Below are 23,205 nucleotides of genomic sequence, written 5' to 3'. Positions count from 1 at the left end.
AACCCTAACTCAAGTAGCAACCATGAGTGATGCAAAGCAATCCTCAACCGCTCAAACCCGTCGTGGTTGGAGGAAGGGTAAGATGGGTTTGAGTAATGCTAGTGAAGGGAAGAAGGTGAAGTTTCAATACCCTAAATGCAAGTGTGGAAGTTATGCAATCATGCAAGGATCTGCAACTGCCAAGAACCCAGACATGATCTTTCTCGGTTGCTGTCACTATCGTGTAAGTGTTCGTCCATGCTTGATTATTGGATTAAATTTGTTTTTGTGCTTGAACAAATTATCTTCATGATAACTGCAATTGCAGACAGAACGACCTCACTGCAACTACTTCATATGGCTAGATGAGCTGATTTCTTGTCATTTTGTACACGAGAAAGACATTGATGTAGATGGAAGAATGATGATGCTAGAGAACAGATTTGAGCAATTGGAGCACAAAGTTGATTTGGCAATTGAAGAAAAATAAAAAAATGGAGTATTGAGTTCATAGTCTATGTCATGCTAGCTATGTTAATTGTAGTAGCAGCAGTAAAATATGTTGTAGTCTAGGACATAGATTATATTTTATTGCAATATGTGATGTATAGTTAAGGTTAATATATGGAAAGTTGCATATTGGATATTGGATATGTAGTTACCATGTTCTATATGGATGGATTGTGATTTTGTTGCTTTAATGATAACCTAATTTTGTGTAAGAATTATAGATCTATGAAATCTTGAACAGTGTGATATATATCCAAAAACATAGGAATTTCATTCATAATGCTATGCACATAGGCATAGTTTATCTGCTGATGTATCAGCTGAAAACAAAAAAAATACTTTGTTGAGCTAAATGCCTACACCTAAACAAAAGATAACTAGAAGTCTGTTAGACTGTTACATATTCCAAGTCATTAAACAACATGTCTCAGCCTTTGATACATTGAAGATCCATAACCAAAAAAAAAAAAAAAAGACAAAACACACCAAATTCTATGGTTGAGTAACCATGGGTATGAGTTGGTCATTTCATCTTTGGTTTCCCTAAGCAATATATCCTCTTGGATCCAGAAGGTTTTTTCAGGCCTAGTGTGGGAACAAATTTGAAGGTTGGTGCAGTTCCTAAACCAGTCTCAGCAGTAGTGTGTTGTTGTTCCTGAGTTGGTGGTGTTGTGTTGCTACTCTTAGGGATTGTATGCTTGGCTCTAGATTGTGCTCCATGGTTGAAAGGATTTGGGTTGTTTGGCACTGGAGGTCCAGCATTGACATCAATTCCCTAATAAAAAAAAAAAAAACCAAAAACCATATTCGTAATTGGAATAGTGGGCTAAAATTTAGTTACAGTGTAATGGTTGTTTGACAAATAAAACAGACCTCTGGTTGTAGTGGTGCAGACTATGATAGTGGGATCTCCACTCTTGGTTCTTCGAGTAGTGTGGGTGTGGTCCTAACCTTGGAAAGTTTTTTCTTCTGTTTTTTTGCCTTAGCCTGATAAGTGCAATTAAAAAAGAAGTGTATTCCAGTGTTATTTTAGTCCATATTAGTCTTGCTATCCAACAAAAATACCAAATACAAAACATCAAAAAGGGATACCACTAGGTCTAGGGGTGTCACAGCCACATTGTTGCTTACATTTGGTTCAGCTCCATCCAAATTCTGTGCAACACAAAAAAATTACAATACCCATTTAGATACAATTAGGCACAAAATTTAGGCACATAAAGATGGAGTTACCAAAATTACAACATGACCTATTTTGGGGTTAGATTTGTAGGGTTTGATTGCTCTCCACTTAGTTGTTGCTTCGACTTCTTTCTCTTTGGTTGCTAGTTAGGATTTGCTGGTGCACCTTTACATGTCCTATGATAGTGGCCCTTCTGTCCACATTTGCTGCATGTCACCTGGAAGGTCTTCTTCATTTTGTGTCCTTGTTCTTTCATCTGAGCCTCTGCCACCACATCAACACTCCTCTTCTTAGTAGGTCTCCCAGGAGGTCTCCTAATGTTTGGTGCCTCAGGTTGGAGTTTATTAGTTTCCTCCTAGAACTCCTCAGAATTAACTAGTTTGATTGAATCCCCATAAGTAGCTTTGATGGCATCCATTGTGAGCCACTGATGTGCAAAGTCCTCTGGCCTTAGATTTTGTCTCCTTAGTCTTGCTATGGCAGCAACAACATGTTTGCAAGGTAATCCTGACAGTTATCAAGTGAACATCATGTCATATTGTATCACACTCCACACACAATAAACCAAAGGACAAAGTTTAGGGGTACCTGTTAACTGCCAGACATTGCAAGCACAAGTTTGTCTCTGCAAGTTGACAGCAACCTTAGTTTGGTGTCTTTGCACTTCAAACAACACTCTAGCATCATCCCTAGCCCATTCTGCCGTCCATTTATTGCTCTCTGGTATAACATACTCATCCAACCTTAACTGTTGAACTGGAGCCAGCTTCCCAGTGCACTTGCCTAATATGTGTTTATGCCCTGCCATCTTTCTCATAATATAGCATCTAATCTCTTTACACATACTTAAAATCGGTTTAGACCTGTACTCGATAATTTTTGCGTTCCACACTTCGCACATGTTGTTCGTTATGTTGTCCACCTTAGGGCCGTGACTGAAATATGCCTTGCTCTATGCAGCCGATTCGAACTTGTTTAGATACTCATAAGCTTCTTTGTTCACCTTTTTAATAAGCTCCATTGAGCTTATGAAGTCCTTCATCGTTGTGCTCTTAGCAGCCTTCCACACCAACCCCTTAGTATGCTTGTCTTTAAAGTGCTTGATGAAATTCTTCCATATGTGGAGCACACAATTTCTATGATGCGCTTGCGGCATAACTTCATGCAAAGCATTTGCTAGTCCCTTTAAAAATATACAAGCAGTACAAGTTTAGTTAAAACCAGCCAAGATAACATAATGATACAGTTGAGAGATCAGTAACTTTATATCTTTTGTTGATCCGACATGAAGTTCCATCCATGCTCAGTGACTGGTCCAAGATCATCTTGCAATATATTCAAAAACCATCTCCAAGAGTTAGTGTTCTCAGACTCAATTACAGCAAATGCTATAACAAAAAAAATGGTTGTTTGCGTCCTGTGCAACAACTGATAGTAGATGTCCACCAAAGTATCCTTTTAGGAAACCCAATTAGAGGCCGACAACTCGCCTTAAATCCCTTCTTACATGCGTCAAGAGATATGTATAGTCTATTAAAAAGTAGACGCCCTTCTGGTTGTGGGATTACATCAATCATTCCAGTAGAACTCGGATTGCTTCTATGAATTTCATTCATATAGTCATGAAGCTTGGCATACTGTTCTCGCTCCTTTCCAACTGTTTCCTCTCTAGCAGCCTTCAAAGCTCGAGTAATCATCTTGTAGTTTTCATGGACATTATAGTCATGCTTCATATGCTCCAACGTCTCCTCTGTTCTGTCTTCAGCAACATAATTCGGCTTGCTAACATTGTGCTCAAAATAGATCACAAGCAAATCAGACTCCACATCCTCCATCGTTTTGTCACACATCTGGTTAATCTCCTTATCCCCCTTAGGAACATGCAATCCAGACTCCAAGTCAGGGGCAATACCATCATACCAATAAATCTCTTTGTAGCTAGTATAGCCTAAACCCTTAAACATTTCAACCAAGTCCTTGAAGTTAACATAATCTATATCTAATGCAGTAAATGTCTCAACTTTTCCATCAAAGTAGTGTAACACTCCATCAGAATCCCTTTCGAACCAACCCCATGATGAAAAACAGGGACAATTTCATATGACATCTGCCAGAAGAAAAATGTGCAACACTTTGGATTAACTAACTACTACAATCATCCACACCAATCATAACTAAGGATAGTAGCTAAGGGTAGCAAAACAAGATTACAAAAAACCAATTTTACAAAATACAACCAACTCACAAAGTAACGAACGAACTAAACGATACTAACCTTAGTAGCGCTGTCAACGGCTCCGTCAACAATGCCTTCACTATCTCCTCGCTAAAAGTCGTAGTCAGCTTGAGTTGAAGGGAAACGTTTCGTTTTCTTAGGGTTAGGGTGTAATTTTGTGTGCTAAGTGAGGGTGATTTCCCTACTGAAGCTACATGTAAGGGGAGAAGGGGAGAAGGTCTCCAAAATGTGCGTCTCTCACTTCCTTCAAACGACGATATTTTGATGACTGGGTAAGGGCTGTATCGTCCTAACAAATTCAGCTGATGTGTCCATGCCAAGTCACCTGCTCACCGTTATAGGTCAGCATTTTTCGTCGAGTTTCAAGCGAGGAAGTTACAGAAGGATCGATGTGTCTAATGGAAGAAATAGACAAGGACCGATTTGTCATTTTTTAAATGTTAGGGAGCGACTTGTCAATTTTCAAAAAAGACAGGGATCGAAAAGGGTATTTATTCTTAATATAAATAATTAAAAAATTAAAAATAGTGAATTATTCAAAATAAAGATTTCATCAGTTATTTAAATATAGAATGTATAAAATAAATTTAAAGTAAATAAGATATGATTAAAAATCATTACATTGTTATATGTAACAAAATCAATATAAAAATTTATAAATATTATTTACAATCTATGTTATTATTATTTTTATTCTGGATAAAATGTAAAATATATTTCATTGAGAGAAAAATCCAGAAATATAAAATACATGAAATAAGAAAATATATAAAATATGTTAAGAATATAAGATATTAATATTTTTTATGACCTTAAATATATTAAAAAAAAGGCTCACGTCTATTTTTATTACTTTAAGACTCATTTACATTATTTTTTTGGATTTATTTTTATTTTTTTTTTTATATCTTAGCAAGTTGTGGATTCAAGTTTTTTCTTATTTTGTAGTTAGTCACAATAATTTATGTAACTTTTTACTTATGCAATTCATTATTTTTAGTTAGTCACTTTTTATTTGTCGATTATTTTCTATTTAAGATGGTCAAATATTCTAATATATAATGTAAATCTTTATTATTTTCATTATTTTTTTTCACAAATTTTTTTAAACAAAAAATGATAAAAATAGAAATTGAAAATAAGAATAAAACCAAATGTATCTTAATATTTCACTTTTTAAAATCTCTCAATATCTACTATTATATTCAATCTTGAGAGTGTATTGAGTTTTTTTTTTTCTCTATTTTGCCATCAACTTTATTAAATAATATGTCATGATTTAAAATTTATTAAAATCCATAAATGTTATTGTTTAATAATGTAAAATACTAAAATATTCATTTATTCCAGTTGTCTAATATGCAATAAAAGTTTGAAACGCACTTCAAATAAACTTCAATCCAGACTGTTTTTGTTAATTGAGTTTAAAAAATGTTTAATTAAGTTCGAACTATTTATTAATTAAAAAATTTTTCATATCCAGTCTTAAAGCATTAATTTTGAGACATGTAAATTAACGGTAACAACTATTTCACCCTATTGTCAAAAAAAAAAAAATTTCAGCACGCATTAAAAGAATGTGGATTTGGATCCTCTAAAGTTTGAATTTCATTTTAAAGAGTAAAGTGTGATCTTCTACCCTTGAATAGTTTCTCTTTCATATTTATTTTTGGTCTCACCTATGAAATCAATGGTGAGAGATCACACTTTACTCTTTAAAGTGAAATTCAAACTTTAGAGGATTCAAATCCAAAGAATGTAAATCCACAATCTATGAAGTCACAAAAAAATAAAAAAAAAATCCACAATCTATAGCCGTTGGTGAAGAAGGTAAGAGTAAAAACCTAGTTCGACTCTTGTCTATTTTCACGAAAGATGAGGTATTTTTTAGTCTAAAAAAAAGACACTTTGATCCTTAATATTTTTGTTTTATAATAATACAGTTTTTCTGTTAAAAAATTCGTTAAATAATAATGAAATTAGTTTTGTGGGTGTTTTAAACCCTTACAAAGTAGTCACCAAAAAAAAAAAAAAAAAACCCTTACAAAATTTTTTTGAATAATGTATCCAACAATAACCACTACTACCACCACCACCTTCATTCTCATCATTATCACTTCTACTTCTATTATTTCTATTGTGTAATTATACTTTATCATCATCGTTATCTCCTCTACTATCATTAACTTATCATCACTAATACAAATATCATCAGTATTAATATTATTTTATTTCATTTCTTGTTCAATGTTATTCTTTGCTTTTAAAAAGTTTTCGTAATATAATTACTTTTTTTTTCCTTGCAACATTATTTTTTAACAATGGTCTTTCTGCATTTAACCACCAGCACTGAAGGAATTTTTCAAAAAGGATGATGAAAATGAGTTATAAAAAAGAAAAAAGCAGAACAAACCTTGGATTAAGTAAAAGGAAAAAGATTGGGATCTGAAAAAATGCAAAGAAATTAGATAGGATTAATTGAATACTTGAAGTATACATGCAAATTAACCATAACAACCATTTGGAATCCTGCAAAAATATTCCAGTGGCTAGTCCCTGTTTGATGAAGATTTTTTTTTTTCGGAAAAAAAGGACTGTGAGAAGACAATAAAGAAAAGGCACAACAAACATTGAATTACGTAAAAGCAAGAAGATTGAGAACAATGCTTGTTCACCAGCAGATTAAATGTCTCTTTTTTTAAGAAGAGGAAAGTTAAATTAAGTTAGCATCTAACAATCCCTTAATAAAAAAACAGAGGAATAATAGAGAGAGAATGAGGTAGTGAAAGAAGAAAGAAGTGAATTAACATTGATGGTAAATTCCTATCAATACTATATATTTATAGATGCTGTTAGTTATCGGTTATAACTAACTTTTCTATACTAGTCTAATATCCCCCACAAGCTTAGGACACTTTAATGCCAATCTGAGTTTGAGAGATCGCCTTTGTCATAATGTCTGCTACTTATTCAGAACCAGGAATATGAGTCACGGCTACTAAACCTTGCATGACTCTATACAAAATATAAATTAATCTCAAAATGCTTTGTGCTTTCATGCAAAATAGGATTGTTTCAATTCTCTGAGTAAGGTTTGGATCCATATTAACTCAGCAAAGACTGCAGCCAATGCTCGAAATTCAGCTTCAGTGGAACTTCTGCTCACCACCGGTTGTTTCGAACACTTCTAGGATACATGATTGATCCAAAGTATACACAATATCCTGAAAAAAAAGTTAAATGGAGATCATTAGTTTTGTGAAATTGCAGTTAGATTAGACGTACCTGCTAAGTATTTGAGTACTCTTTTTAGTTCTAACCAATGTTCTTTACTAGGATTTGTCATGTACTGACTCAATTTGAATGAAACATCTGGTCTTGTGATAGTCACATACTGCAAACCTCCTACCATTGGAGTGCTGACAGATTTAGCAGTAATTATAAGATACCAAGCATATCATCCACATAAATCAAACTTTTTAGAAATGATATTTTTAATGCAATATGAGAAGCTAATATCATCCAAAGTATATCCCCTAGTCACTAGTCTGGCTTTATGACTAGTAACTTGACCCTAGACATTTCTTTTTAATGCAAATATGCATTTACAGCTTACCACCTTCTCATTTGGGGCCAATTCAACCAAACTCCATGTATTATGATATAACAGTTCCCTATACTCTGCAAGCATTGCTTCTTTCCAATAAGGAATTTATAATAATGAGAATAAGCTGAGACAGTGGTACTGCTATGCAGTACCTTGGGTTTCAAGCTACCTGTTTTTGATCTAGTCCTCATAGGATGATGGCTTTCAAGTTGAGGAGATTGAGGAGGTAAATTTTGGGGATCAAAAGGTAGGGTGAAATTGGTATAAGAGTAGATGCAATATGAGAAGATGTTGCTAAATCTGTACTAGTAGTGTTACTATCAGTAGCAATAGGTGCATTATTCTCATGTGAAGAATCTATATGAAGAGTTGTGTGCTGGGGATTGATTTGGGGTTGAAAGATCTGATTTGATGGAGATAGATGAGGAGGGAGAACTGAAATTACAAGGAGCATATTAGTTGTAGGATTTGAATTAGTAGTATGTTTATGAGAATTACAATCTGAGTTGAAAAATTTTGCAGAAGGAAATTTATTTCTATGGAAAACAACATCCCTAGACACATATCTTTCCATCAGCAGCCATACACTTACAACCTTTTTGATTAACAGAATATCCCATAAAAATGCAAGGTTGAGATCTTAGTTGGAAAACACAAACAACCAAATACACGAAGAAAATTGTAATCAGGAGCATAATTGAACAACAATTCGAAAGGCGACATATGATTAGTAATAGCAGAAGGCATTCTATTTATAAGATAGACAGCAGTAGAGAAAGCTTCATCCCAATAATCTAAGGGAAAAGAGGAAATAGCTAGTAAATTAATCCAGTTTCCACAATGTGCATATGCTTTGTCTCAACAAGGCCATTTTGTTGTGGAGTATATGGACAAGAAAGTTTGTGAGCTATACCCTCTTCCCTTAGATAACTGATAAAAGCATTTGAACAATATTCTATACCATTATCTGTCTGGAGAACTTTCAAAGAGTAACCCAATTGATTTTCCATATATGTTTTATATTGCTTAAAAACAGTGAGAACTTGAGATTTGTGTGTAAGAAGATATATACTAGTATGTCTAGAGAACAGATCAACAAAAAAAAAACCATAATATCTATATCTTTGGTGAGATGTAATTGGGGATGATCCCCACACATCAGAAAGAACTAAAGCTAATAATGGTGAATTATACACATGATCAGAAAGAGAGTAAGGCAAAGAATGAGCTTTTGCAAGACAACAAAATTCACAATCCAAGTGACAATCAAAATCTTTATTGCTTTGTAAAATAAGTAATTGACATTTGTTCAATATAGTTTTTACAATTTTCATTGAAGGGTGTCCAAATGTTCTATGATATACTTCTAAAGTAGCATGTTTCACAGCAAACACAGCAGCATTGCATACATTTCTTGGAATTTCAATCTTTTCAAACTTTATATATTTTATTCAGTGACGGATACAGAAAATTTATGTTGGGGGAGGGAAATAATAAACATTATTATCAAAAGATATATTAATCTAAAATAAAAAAATAAAAATGCACATTAATTATTTGAATAAAAAAAATTACATTAGCCACTAACTTTCTTCTCTCCAAATATGTTTCTGAAAAATCATGTTCTCTTAGTTTTTTTTGGTGATAGTGGGGTCAAATATCCAAAAAAGACAGAAAACTAAATGCCTCTAAATAGAGGGACAGAAGCTATATCGAAAGTTAGAATGTGAGAAATTTCACAGGGGGCTGAATCAAAAGTATGGAGACCAAGAGGTAAATGTTGCCCTTTCTTTGCTAGTTGATCCGCAACAGAGTTAGCTTCGCGAGGCACATTATTCCAGTACACATGAGGGATGCGGTTTGCTTGGAGCTTGATTTCCTCAATAAGGGAGGAACAAGAATGAGTAGCTGGACAGCTTTGGGTGATGAACTTTAACGCTGAAGCCGAGTCCGATTCCACAACTACACAAGAAAGATTTAGAGAAGTAGCAATCCGAAGACCATGGACAATCCCCCATAGTTCCGCATGCATGATGGAGCAGCTCCCGAGGTTGCAAGAGAAGCCTTTGATGAACCCTCCAAGATAGTTTTTAAGGATCCCACCACAAGCAGCATTATTAGTTATTGCCATATAGGAGCCATCTACATTCAACTTAACAGCATCCTCACTAGGATTGCATTATTGGCAACTAACCAAAGAAAAGATCGAAATAAGTTCATCTAACTTCATCTCTGTTGTTTGGATCATAATTTGAAATTTTAGGTTGTTGTTCAAGATCAGCTACAGGCTTTCTACATTGATTTCTAAGAAGTTCTTTTTATTAGAAGAGACTAATGGAGTGACTTCAGATTCTAGTGGTAGCTTTCTTTTGAAATATTTCTCCATTACTATTTCTAAAAATAAAAAAAATTCTAAATTAGTAAATTGATCAATTCACTTTAGAAATTTATATGCAACACAGTTACATATAATAGAATAGAACGAAAGATAGATGAAAAGACAAATAATAAGAATCAATAAATTGAGAATAAAATAAAATATATAAATTTATGAAGAGAATAAAAAATTAGATTAATACCTAAACTATAATTGCTTGAATTAAAATTTGCAATTAAAAATATTAAAAAGAAAAACAATGAAATTGAAAGATACATAGAGGCATAGAGAGCTATATAAAAAAATAGAGAATTTAAAATCTACCTTTTGATGAACAGAAGATAATCACTAGATAAAGAAAAAAAAAAGAAAATTAAAAATATGAAACTAAGAAGAGGGGTTTAAGAGAATAAAGGAGTGACGGCTAGTATTTAAGAATGGAAGAAGACTAAATTTGATTAGGTTAACTAATAGTCAAAATAATAGAAAGATAAAAAAAAATTGATATAGGACTTTGAGCAATGAGACTTAATTTATTTGTAGTAGGTCATTTAAAATTTAGAGTGAAAATTATGAACACATTATATATGTATATATATTTAAAAAAAAAAATTGAAATGAGAGTGGGGCAGCCCCCATTTCAATACATAGGTCCATGCCTGATTCCATTATTAGCCTTGCCTCGGAGAAGGACCTGTTTGGTAGCGTGCGATTTAACCAAGCAATAATTATATCAAAATAGAAATACATAAGATTGTCTTTAGCAAACCTTGATACGCTTATCAAATTCTAGATTATAGAGGGAATTAACAATAAATCATATAGTTTATATCTTTTTTTTTTGGTTGCCCACGGTATCCCTCATTCCGACAGGTTAAGGATTAATTCGTCATGGATTGGAGCTCCATTTAAGGGTCTGTCGCTGGCCAATAGATTGCTGCATGCACAAGGCGAGATTCGAACCCCCAACACTTGCTTAAGCGGACGAGTGAGTTAACCACTCGACCAACCCAAGTTGGTTAGTTTATATCTTTTTCTAGTCGCACAACATTATAGATAAGAATTAACAATTTTTGTGGTATCCCACATTATAGATAAGAATTACCAATTCTAGATAGTGGCATTGCCAAATGACACCATGTAAGGAAATTATCATCACAAAATTTGTCAGCTAAAGGTATAACAGTAAAAGGGTTTGTTTGGTGACTGAGAAGTTGAATTAATAATAGATGTAGGTGATGATGTATTTACATCTGATGTATCTTCAAGTTCTTCAAGATCCACAATGTCAATGTTGTTAGACATGAATCTTTGCAGCTCTTGATACCATATTATATTTTAAAAAAGAAATATTGATTGAGAATAAGAGTAGTAGTCGTAGTAGAGGAATGCAAAAAAAGAACAAAGAGAGAATGAGGTAGTTAAAGAAGAAAGAAGTGAATTAACATTGACGGTAAATTCATATTACAGCTATATATTTATAGAATTAATCTCCACATATAAGTTTTTTTACTATACAAGTTTTACAAGTCCATATACTCACTTATACTTAAAACGTGCATCTTCTGGCACGTCTACTCCACGCGCTTCTTAATAGATTTTTCAATTAATGCGCGAGAATATATAACTTCATTTTTTCAAAAGGATTTCGTTTCCTTTTTTCAATTTCTTCTGCGTTTTTTTGCCTTCTCTTTGCGGTCTCTTTCTTGCATTTCTCTCTACGTTCTTCTTCCGCATTTACGTGCGTTTCTCTCTGTGTTCTCTTTGTTCATTTTTCTCGATTTCCATTGTTTCTGAAATCAAGCTCTGAAATTGTTTTGAAATCAAGCTCTGCTCTGAAATTGTTTTGAAATCAAGCTCTGAAATTGTTTTGAAGATAATGGATGATTCAACTTCAAATTGTCAGCTGAACCAGAGCGAAGTGAATTTTGAATTTGAATCCAATGAAGTTCCTGATGGCTGATGTGTGTTTTAATTCCAGTTAATATTTTTGTTAGTAGTTTATGATTGTAGAGCTGAATAATGTTGTGAATCTTGCCTGTGAAATTTGCTATTCATTGTTCATTGTTTGAATTGAATGTAATGTACTAGTTCTAATAAATTTTTTGCATTTTATATCAGAGTTTCGAGTATAAATCAGGAATATTTTGGTGTAACTTGGAAAAGTTTGGGGTGTATTTACAGGTTCTAACTTTTCAGTTGACTGAGGATGAATTGTTTTATTCTTTTAGTTTAATTATTTTAGTTTCTATTTGATGATGATTCATGAATCTGATTTTTGTTATTTTTAATGATGGTTTTATAGTTGTATTTGCATTCTATAGTTTATACTTGTTTTAATATGGTGTATTTTGGACTTTTTTGGGTGTATTTTGCAGCCCCTCTGTGATGTTGATAAGCAGTTTGTTCCCAAGGTTGTGATGATTTTTAACACCGTTGAAGATGCCACAAAATTCTACAAGGATTATTCGAAAGCTGCAAATTTTTCTACAAGAGTTTGGAGCATAAATAAGAAGGAAAATAAAATTAAGAACCAATTGATTACATATAGCAGAGAGGGGAAATGGAAATCGAAAATATCTCCAATGAAAAAGACAAACCCCTCAGCAGGATTAAATTGTCCCGCAAGAATTTATATACACATATTGAAGGACATCGGTGTTTGGATCATTTCCAAGATTGTGTTTCATCATTCACATCCTTGTTGTGCAAATCAAGCAGAGATGCTTAAACAGCACAGGGAACTAAGCATGTCCGTGCGTCTTACAATAGAGAATAACGAGGAAGCCGGAATCAGACTAAGCAAAACTTACCAATCATTTGTGGCAGCAGCCGGGGGTCACCACTAGTTAAATTTTATCGAAAAAGACGTGAGAAATTACATCACGAGAGAAGTGCAGAATGTTTCAGAACTAGAGGATGCAAAAGAATTCAGGAAATACTTATTAAGAATGAAAGAGAAGAATCAAAATTTCTTTTTCAAACTTGAACTCGAGGACGATCAGTCGATTAAGCTTGCTTTTTGGACGGACGCAAGGAGCAGGACTGCCTGTGAGTATTTCGGAGATGTTATTTCATTCGACACTACCTACAATACAAATAGGTAATATGCTGTTCTGGTTTTATGATGTTGAATTAATGTTGTTTTATAAATCTGCAACAGAGGTGTATATTAGATTTTTTGGGTGTAGATGGCTATTATTTGGGTGTATTTAACGACTTTAATTCTGTTTTGTCAAAATCTGTTTCAGGTATAATATGGTTTTTGGTTCTTTTATTGGGATAAATTACAACGGTCAGTCAACACTTCTGGGATGCGCTTTGATGAAAAACAAAGATATTCAATCATTCAAATAGTCATTTGAATGTTGGCTTCGTTGCATGGGAGGAAATGCTCCAAAAGAGATTCTCACCGATCAATGTGCATTGATGCAAAGAACTATCGAGGCTTGTATGCCCACAACAATCCACCGTTGGTGTATTTGGCACATCGTGAAGAAGATTCCAAGCAAATTAAATGGCTACAAGAGACACCTAGAAATCGAACAAGACATGAGCCATGTTGTTTGGAACTCTCATAGCAAAGAATCATTTTACAGGAATTGGAATAATTTTCTGATGAAGTATGGTCTTGTGGACAACAAGTGGCTTTCAGGTAATATCATTTAAAATCTGCAGCAGAGGTGTAAATTACATGTTTTTGGGTGTATTATAGTTCTAATTTAGGTGTTTTTTGTAGAGTTTTACAAAGACCATCATATATGGATTCCAATTTATCTCGATCACCACTTCTGGGCCGGGATGAGAAGCACACAGAGGAGCGAGAGTATGCATGCCTTTTTTAACAAGTTTATTACGCAGAACAACTCACTTATTCAATTCGTCAAACAATACGATAATTGCCTCGGAAGTAGGGAGCAAAGAGAGAGAGAATCGGATGCTGCAGATTTTCACACCGTCATACCATGTGCAACAAAATCCTCAATAGAAGCTCAGTTTCAACAGGTGTACACTCACCAGAAGTTTAGGAAAGTCCAAGTACAATTCAGAGGGAAGGTGAATTGCATCACAAGATCAACGAACTCTGCTCTAGGCTATTCGGTATATGAAGATGTAGAACAAGTTTCCAACTCAACATTCAACAAGTTCACGGTTCGGTAGCAGCCCAAGTGAAATGCAGTGCTTATTATTCGACTCAAGAGGGATATTGTGTCGTCATGCCTTAAGCATGTTAAGCTTTGAACGAGTAAACAAAGTGTCACCGAGATACATATTGGAACGATGGAGCAAGAACGTAAAGAGGAGACACACACACATTAAGAGCAGCCACGATGAGCCAGTGTTGGAGCCAAGAAGCCAGATGTTTGACGAATTGGTGTTTTGTTCCCAAAATATATGCGAATTTGTATCAGAATCTGAGGAGCTCACTGCCATTTTGCACCGCGCCTATGATAACGTCGTGGTTGAGATGCAAGAACTGAAAGCCAAAAGGAAGGGGACATGTTCGTTATCTCACGAAGATGCTAACTTGGAATCCGTTAACGAGCTTCAAAGTCCTCCAAGGGTGGGAACAAGAGGACATCCCAAAAATAGACTAGGTTCAAAATTGGACAAACAGATTGCAAATGCCTCAAAGAAAAAGAAAACTAAAGCTCTAAGCGAGGTAAAAGTGATGTTCTTTAAACAGGGGGTAATTGAGTTTTTTTTTTCTTTGTTAATAATTTTTCTAATATGTGAGTTTATTTTTTCCAGTTGAACCTTTTTGATGGCGCATCAGTGGTGCAACCAAATTCCAGCCAATATCATGGATATATTATGAATTATCAGTTCAGAGATCCAGCAGCAGGGGATAGGTTTTTGGGTGTATAATGACAGTATTTTGGTGTAACAATCAATTTTTTGGGTGTATTTCTGCATTCTCTTATTTTTGACATTTTTCTCTTTATTATATTTTTCATATGCTGCTGTTTGTGTTGGAAATTAATGTCTTGTTTATATTTGTTTGTTTTAAATTTACAATGCATATACAATTCAATTCCTAAAGAGGTTAACAATTCAAATTTCTAAATTCCCATAACTCTTGGTTGTTTATTCCATGGAAATATGTGAGCACTCAATTTGGGTGTATACCAGTTATTTTTGGGTGTATTATGAAAGTAATTCGGCATATTAGCATGTTTGGTATTGTTTTCCTTGATTTTTTTAACCTGTAATTGACAGCTTTTGAATACAGCACAAATTTATTTCTGCAAAAATAATTTATAATAAGTTTGGATTAAATATTCACAAACTTTACAAAAACTGTTCAAACTATTCCAAGACTACACAACACTCAAACTAATCACTGTCAATATCATCTGAATCTATTTGACAATATGGACTTAACAAAACTGTAGATGGCTTGGACAATCTTATTGCTTCGCATTCCCTAATAGATGTATCTCTGTCTCGATTCATATCATGAAACAGAATCTGTGAAGCATATTCAACTCTAAAGTGGTCCACCTCTGCCTACAGTTCAAAACAATATTCTTTTACTGAACTCCGTTAATTTAGTAAAGTAATAGAGAGTTATATAGTTTTAAACACAATTACCTGTGTCCAATTCTCCCATTTATATTTTTCCTTTTTAATGTTTTGAGACTTGATTATTTCAAGCCATTTCATTACATAAATCACACAATCATAGCTGAAAACCAAAAATAAATTAGCAAATTAAAATATGACAGCAAGAGAAAACACAATTTTTAGAGAGAAAGATTTATACTCCGTTTTTTGGCCTACAATGTTGATGCATGGCGGTTCAATTTCATGATCGTCTTTCTTGAGAGGTGTCCCCCGGCATATACCCTCATTCTGGAAATCACATACCCCTAAAAACAAAAAACAAAGCAAAATAAGGAAGAATAAATTTAATACCTGATTACACTCAAAGGATTCCATACTACACTTTATTTTGATCAGAACTACACCCAAATATTAAAATACAAACAACAGAATCAACTTACAACAAATTTATTAAGCTTCATTCTGGGTGGGGAGGGATACGTCTTGTGATACGGGTCAAGGATACAAAATTTTTTCTTTCTAACATCAGCCACCCATATCCACCAATGTTCTGTGTAGCAAACAGGTGCAAATATTTGAATTATAGCCACATTGAACAGTATTTTAGTTTAATTGGCACATAACCAAAGAATTGTGATAAGAATTTTTAGAAATGAAAACTTACATATGGATGAGATGCTAATTTTTTCAGGTCTAAAAAAGGTATAAACATTTTGTAGTATTCAATGTTAAACGGCTTTTTTGTTTTTGGTTGTAAGAAATCGCCGCCCTCATGATTCCCAATAGCCATGTTCTGCAGCATTTGTGAAACACCGAAAGAAATATTTAATACACCCAAAACATTACATAAATACACCCAAAATTGAATTCAATACACCTTACCACAATAGTAGGGGGAGACAGTAAATTTGTTCTTCAAATCTTCTAATATTTTGTTTATTCAGAATCAGACACATAGTAGTGACAATCTAGAAAAACAAAAAATCCAAATTAATTACATCAATCAATATTGCAGTCATAGCTCATAATAAAATCATTAATCTTATTCAAATATTACCTCAGCTTTGATATATCTACTAACTTTTAAAGACGCGAAGTTGATTTTTGACAATTGCAATGGTTGTTGGCCATTGAGGATGCATACTGGCTCATACTCATTAGTACCTCCATCCCCGTAGGTCTTTACATGTGTGGCCCAAAGGTAGCACTTTTCTTGCATGTCGGCTGACAATTCCTTCCTCTTTGCAGGTGTTTCAAACTTTTCAAAATTTAATGCTGCTGCAACCTCAGTGTTTGCAATTTGCTCCACCAACTTCTCTAATTCTTCAATTAGTATTGGTGTCTCAGGACTTTTTTCCTTCTCGGATCCTGATCGCCCCTCTTGAGTCAAAGTTTCTTCTTGACTCGATTCTGTGAAGCTGAAGCTGAATGATGGCGCCAAAAATTATTTTGGTACATAGGATGCTATGTTGGTGATCATCATCAATGCAGTAGTGGCTTCAGGGGTGGATTACTGCATGTTGATAAATAAGATACTATAAGAATAAGAATAGACGAATGATATCGAAAGAGAGTTATATTGTATAGAACTTACATTTTAGAAGGAGCTGGTGGCACTGTGGGTGTGCTTTCAGCAGGTTACTGGGGTTGTGGAGTGCTGCAGGGTTAGAGAAAAGGATTTAAATTATAAAAAAACCAATTTCACCTCAATTCAGATGAGATATACCCAAATAATAACCAAATACACCCAAATATTATTCCTTACCCTTTATTTGTTTCTTCGCTAATTTTTTTGCTCGGAGACTTTGGGGGGATGGTTCAATTTGCATAGGGCTTGCTGCTGTTGTCTGCGACGGAGGCATGCATACTTGAATTGGAACGCTAAACAAGACAAAAATAAAAAATTGAAAAACTCCTTTAAAATAGATAATTATAAGGTTGACATTTAGTTGTAAAACTCACATAACAAGCGGTTCAGATTGTGAATGTGTCTCTATCCGAACAATGATTATCTTTTGTTGAGCTGGGTCACTGACTGATTCTTCTTCCAGGCTCAACCTGAAATCCACCAAAATAATGTCAAAATACACCTGAAGCATTGAAAAGAAACATAGGCTCTATTTTTTGAGAACTTACGTAGTTGCATATTTTTCTTTTTTTTCCTGCCTTTTTTTCTTGAATAAAACATTAAAGAAATTTTTTTCTAAAATAAATATATACAGAGTTAGAAGCAGATGGTAACAAAAGAATTAAGCAAATGGTATTAGAAATAGAAATTACATGCTATACGTGAATTTGTTTATGCTGCTTTGATCTGTTTGTGTTTGAAATACAGGATCATTTTCGCTTCCTAAGTTCACCTCCGACATACTAAGCATAGAATAAACATCATTTAGTAAAAATACTATTTAATTAAATCAAGATCTCGAAATTCTATCAAATAAAAAATCTTACATTTTCGATGAATCATAGTGACTTTTCGTCGATGGGAGCCCAGCTTCCTTCATCCTGGAAAAACAAAAACAATTATCAGCAACAAAAACCACCTTAAAATCGACAATATACACCCAAATTCAACATACCCCTGTGCAGCTTTTTCATTGGTTTTTTTTCTTCAGTTTTTACATCAGTTCTGACAGTACATGCAAAAGAACATGTTAACAAATAAAATTTTGATGATAAAGAGTAAGATAGCTTTACAACGTATCTTACACATCATAGGATTCAATTTGTTCTTCAGAAGATGAATCCTCAATAATCTGCTTTCTTTTTTTGGATTGTGTCCTAGAAATAAAAAAGTATGAATCAGACAAACACAACAAAATTGATGATAAAATACTTACGAAAGCAATGCATACTTTTTGGATGGAGTCTGAATTTTTTTTCTTTGATTTTTGTTTTATTATTGGTGGCGATTCTTCACTTCTGAAATTATATGAGAAACACTCTGTTAATACATCAAATTTTGATAATAAACAGAAAAGAAAGCAATTTAATGACAATTTCAAAATCTTACTCATCATTGGATTCACTTTCACTTTCTGAAGAGGAATCTTCCAAAATCTGTTTCTTTTTTTTGGATACCATTTTGGAGAACAAACAATCATTAGCAATAAACACCCTAAAAATGACAAAATATACCCAAAAATATTACTTACTTTTTAACTGTCCTGGTGGGTTATTTCCTTGTTTTTGTTGGTTGCTCTGAGTGTTGTTCAGACTTAGACTCAGAGGAAAAAGCAAATTCACTCTCCGATGAATCACTCTCAGATGAACTTATCTTCTTCTTTTTTGTCTTTTTCTTTTTTTTTTCTTTCTTTCCTTTCTCTTTCATTTTCTTCAATTTCTTTTTCACTTCCGCTCTCTTGACGATGCCCTGAAATAGTTGAAACATTAGTTTACACCATCTACATAAATAAAATACACCCAAATTAGAGAAAGTATTCTGTTCAGTTACCTTATGACCATCAATTTTAGCTCCGATCCTCGCAACCAGTAGCTCCCTATTCCAATGGCTAACCCAGGGCAGTTCAGGGATTGCTTCTCTTTTCTTGTCTGTGTGCTTTGTTAGATGAAAATATACTATCATGAAGGCATAGAGGCAGCCACCAATCGATTTTTTCTTTTTCAAACGGTAATTGGTTATGCCTTTGATGATGAAATTGAGTACATGGCTGCCGTAGTTGCACTCCGTTATGTTGTCCATTCGAAAAATTGGAGCCATGTGGATAGGAGAAACTTTGTTTATCGTAGTTGGAAACAAGAACGTCATTTGAATATAGAGGATGAAAATCCTCTTGAACATTAGGCGATCTTGATCGTTGTCAACACCGATATCCATCATCTGATCAGTCAGATTCTTTAATATTTTTTCCTGGAACCTTCTAAAAATTCTTTATGCTCCTCAGAAAGTTCTTTAAGACTCACTTTCTCGGGAAATATGTCTCCTATAAAAAAAAATTACACCCGAAATCACTTGAAATACACTCAAATAACAGCCATATATACCTAAATTTATTTCTTGATTACATGAGATCAGAATAATATATTATAAAGAATAGATTACAAAGAATACAAGTATAAAGATTTTCTGTAATCAGTTACCTTATGCATTGAGGCCAAAGGCAGCTCCTATTTTTTTGGGTTTAATTTTCAACGAACCATGCCTTGTGTCCAATTTGTTTTTGTCCAAATTAAAGGAATTAACCAACTCCTTCAACAGTTTGTTCATCAGCGGAATGTGCATCAGACCACCAAATCCTAATTCCCAAATGATGGCCTTTTTTGCCTCGCTCATTTTTTCAAACTTTTCATTCAATAGTCGCGTAGAGCATCTCAAATCATTGGTTTGTTGTAAACAAAGCAAAATGAGAGTCATTTAAATAAGCTATATTTATACTACAAAAGATTGACTTGGTCTAATATGTGCTTACATTGTATTTTTTTCCACCTTTGCTCTTACTTGTCATTTTTACTGTAAAGAATAAAAAATATTGTTAATAGATAAAAATACCAGCCAAATAACAGTCACATACACCCAAATACCATCCACATACACGCAAATACCAGCAACGTACACCCAAATAACTACCAGATACACCTAAATACCAGCCCTATACACCCAAATCCAGTCCCATAGACATTTATTATTTTTTCGATTACATGACATTATATGAGTTCAAAATGATATTTCAAGTCAACCAAATATGCATACAATGACACTACAAGCTCAAGCACAAGTACAATAGCACAAGTTACACATTCCTCTTGATATTTATACCAGACACATACACTTGTATTTTTTTTTTTTTTTTGGATTATATGACATTATATGAGTTCAAAATGATATTTAAGTTTAAAATGTCACTAGAACCACCAATCACATTCGAATTCGATTAATATACACCCAAAAATTGGCCATATACACCCAAATATGAGTTCACTTGAAATACAGTACAAAGTTTATATGTATACAAACTCGCTTCAAAATATGCAAACATGCACAAAAACAAATGAAAAAATACATTAAACCATTCACTTAAAGTACGTAAAACAGTATAACCGACTTAAACAATTTTACCTAAAGTGTAATATCTACTTTAAACCAAGAACATATAATGAATCTACTTAATAAAAGAGAAATACGACGATATAATGCTTCGCCTTTGAAATCAGAAAGAGAAATCTGAAAAACTTAGAAGATTAGTGAAACAGTACCTTGAATAATATTTTTTCTTTCTTTTCGGTGTTTTTTTATGGAGATTTTGATTTTTGCTTGTTGATTTCGTTGAGTGTTGGTGAGGAGTTTGAAAGTTTCTTCAGAGTTTTCGAATGTGCCTTGAATCTCGACAGTTGTGGATTTGATTGAGGAAGAAGAAAAAGAGTCATTCATAATGGTGAGTAGCACGCTTTGGAAACGGTTGAGTAACGCACGTGTTTAATACGCTTGAGTTGGGTGAGAGTAGTTTTTATTGGGCTTGGCCCAACTTGTAAGACTTGTAAGCCAAAAAGGCTTGTATGTGTAGCATATCTGATATTTATAGATGTTGTTAGTTATCTGATATAACTAACTTTCCTATACTAGTCTATCACTTCATATCCAATCTAAAATAACATTAATTTTGGGACATGCAAATTAACAATAACACCCTACGAAAGAATGTAAACCCGTCGTCCATATTCTATGAGTTAGTGAAAAATGTATTGTTGGAAATATTTAGAATTTCTTAACCCCAAGACCATCTATGTTAAATCATTGAGAAATAAATACTTAAATGTAGAAGCGTACCTGGATTCATAAGCATGATTGAAAGAGTTTGGTTATTTGATCTTCCTCAACCAAAATCTTCTGTATCTCTAATAGGGCTGAATCACAACTCCTCTTATGGAAAAAGGGCTACGGAGACAACTTTTTTATGTTGAAGGCCAAAACCCTGAAGTTACTATTTATATTTGAATGTGACATGATGAGTGGAAATTTGCACAACACAAATTCCTTCGGCAAGTGTACCGAATCGCCAAGTAATAACTCACTATTGAGTGAGGTCGATCCCATAAGGATTGATAGATTAAGCAACTTTAGTTAGGTGATTTATCTAGTCAAGCTAATATTTGATGATTTTGATGCAATTAAACGAATAGAATGTAATTGACAAAGGAAATGACTGCACTGAATGTAAATTGCAGAAAAGTAAAGAGCATGAAAGTAAATTGCAGAAGGTAAATGGTGGAAACTTAAATGACAAGAAACTAAAAGAGCTGAAACTTAAATAGAAAGAAAGTAAAGGCAAGAATGTAAATGGCGATGAAAAGTAAATCGCATGAAATGTAAATGGGCTTTGGGTGCTGGGAATCAAAGATAACAAGAAATCTAAAGCAATTGAGTAAAAGAAAGATAATGGGTATGATTCATTAGGGATTGGAGATATCATAATCCTTCATGAATCAATGGATCTCAACTTCATTCTCAATCATATGAAGTAGATCTATGGTGGATTGTAGTAATTGAATCCCAATTCCTTGGTGAGTGAATTTCTCTTAACACAATCAATTGCCAATTCCTTGATCTAATTGTTCATGAAAAGAGGTTAAGTGCACTTTTCTAATCCATAAGCCACACAAGTTCTCAGGATCTCAATTTAAACCTGAAATTTATTGATCAAGAGAGTTGTGAGAGAAAGAGCTTCAAACTAATTTTTATGATTCCCTTTTCGAGGCTCACATAGAAATGTAATTGGATCTATAAACCCCCTTTCGGTAGTGAATAGATCGATTTAGCACCGAAGTTATCTCTTAGCTACAACAAGTGGATTGAGAAGAAGAAGAATTTCATTAATTCATTTGAATTACAACAGAGCTCCCCCCTAATGATGTGGGGTTTAGTTCATCATTGCTTTGAAAACTCAAAAAGAAAAGAAAAGTACATGAAAAGTAAACTAAATGCAGAAAGAAAATCCTAATTCAGATCCTCTCTGTAAGAGTCCATCCTCTTTTCAAGTTCAAAACTCTTCCTATATATACTCCTTGTGTGATCTTCAAAATGAGTCTTCAAGTACTTGTATGTGGGCCCTTGGCCTTGGTTGAAGCAGTTAGCAAACTCTTTGGGCTTTTCTTAGCTTTTTGGAAGGTATTAGTTGAAGCAACACTCACGTTAGTGAGGACGTTAGTGTGGATAACACTCTGTACATTGCATGGCTCGCTGACGTTAGTGCTGGCGTTAGTGACATTAACGTGGCCACTAACGCAGCTCTTCTTTGCTCTGCTCACGTTAGTGCTGGCGTTAGTGGCAATAGCTTGGCCACTAACGCAGCTCTTCCTTGGAGCCTTGGATTTGTGTCGCTCACGTTAGTGCCGGCGTTAGTGGCACTAACTTGGCCACTAACGCAGCTCTTCGTTGGTCCCTTGGAGGTGTGTCACTCACGTTAGTGCCTGCATTAGTGGCACTAACTTGGCCACTAACGCAGCTCTTCCTTGGTCCCTCCACGTTAACACTGGCGTTAGTGGCAGTAACTTGGCCATTAACGCCACTCCTCCTTGAATGCTGGCGTTGACACTGGCATTAGTGGCGTTAACGTGGCCGCTAACGCCACTCCTCCCTTAGAAGCTGGCGTTAATACTAGCGTTAGTGGTGTTAACGTGGTCACTAACGCCACTCCTCTCCTGCTTTTTCTCTGCTTCTTTTTGCCTATCATCAATCAAACAATTGCATCAAAACTTTGCTATAATCACAAGATAATGCATCATTC

The 23,205-nt window shown here is 34.1% G+C and overlaps 1 pseudogene; it reads left to right on the top strand.

Moving 5' to 3' along the window:
* The first annotated feature begins 11,771 nt into the window (after positions 1–11,771).
* On the top strand, positions 11,772–14,053 carry LOC110263699 (protein FAR-RED ELONGATED HYPOCOTYL 3-like; annotated as a pseudogene).
* The last annotated feature ends 9,152 nt before the right edge of the window (positions 14,054–23,205 follow it).

The sequence above is a fragment of the Arachis ipaensis genome, chromosome B6 (genome assembly GCF_059453495.1).
Source record: "Arachis ipaensis isolate K30076 ecotype BB chromosome B6, ASM5945349v1, whole genome shotgun sequence".
Taxonomy (NCBI): domain Eukaryota; kingdom Viridiplantae; phylum Streptophyta; class Magnoliopsida; order Fabales; family Fabaceae; genus Arachis; species Arachis ipaensis.
Note: the sequence above shows the minus strand (reverse complement) of the source record. Positions and strands in the feature narration are given on the sequence as shown.